Source organism: Oncorhynchus nerka, linkage group LG10 (genome assembly GCF_034236695.1).
Source record: "Oncorhynchus nerka isolate Pitt River linkage group LG10, Oner_Uvic_2.0, whole genome shotgun sequence".
Taxonomy (NCBI): Eukaryota; Metazoa; Chordata; class Actinopteri; order Salmoniformes; family Salmonidae; genus Oncorhynchus; species Oncorhynchus nerka.
In genome coordinates, this window is record NC_088405.1 from 79,363,710 (window position 1) to 79,364,600 (window position 891).

Below are 891 nucleotides of genomic sequence, written 5' to 3' on the forward strand. Positions count from 1 at the left end.
CCACACACACACACTTAAATACGATACTGTACATTATTTCCCGTGCGATGAGTATGCAATTATGCCGTGGTGGCCGAGGGAAACAAAGCTGAGATCCTTTGAACCCACCATCCAAGTGCCAATCTTATTATGCAGGCTTATTCGCCTACGCAGTGTCCTCAGTCTGAAAACATTATACGGGGAATGTCTTCAATAAGGTATTGGTCATGTCGGATATATGCAATTGATGAGAATTGCTAAGAAATTAAATCCCCGAATTGGAAATAGTTTGTTACACTCACGTGACTACGATGAGCAACAGAAGAAATGGACTGGTATAAACCGATGGAGCGCGGGACCAAGGTAGCATCCCAAATAGCGCTCCTTTCTCCCTAAGTGTGCACTTGTTCACTTCCCTTCATGGATTTGAATGGACATTACTGGTCTATGCAAACTCCTTCTAGAGCCAATCAAATGCTTTTAAATTTGTGTCGAGTAGTGAACGAGTGCACATTTCAGGAGGAAAGCGATTATTAGGATGCACCCCCAACCATATATAGTCATGTTACCTGTAGTATTCTTGTCTAGGTTTAGGGTACACCATGTTGCACACAGATGATTTGAACCTGCGGTAGGGAGGCATTTCAGTTCACAAAGCATGATAAAATTAATTACCCGTAACTTCCCTCAATCTCTTCAAAGGACTCAATTTGCCAAAATGCCTCACCCACCCTGCCATACTAGCACTCAACATCAGCTTTCTTTACTAACCAGCTCAACCTCCGCAAATCAGAGATTGCCACACAGCAACAATGGACAGTTGCTAGCATATGCCAGAAAATTCAAAGTTATCTGAAAGTTTATCCTGCTTTGGGAAGTAGCCCAGGGTCGATTAACAAAGTTCATACAACG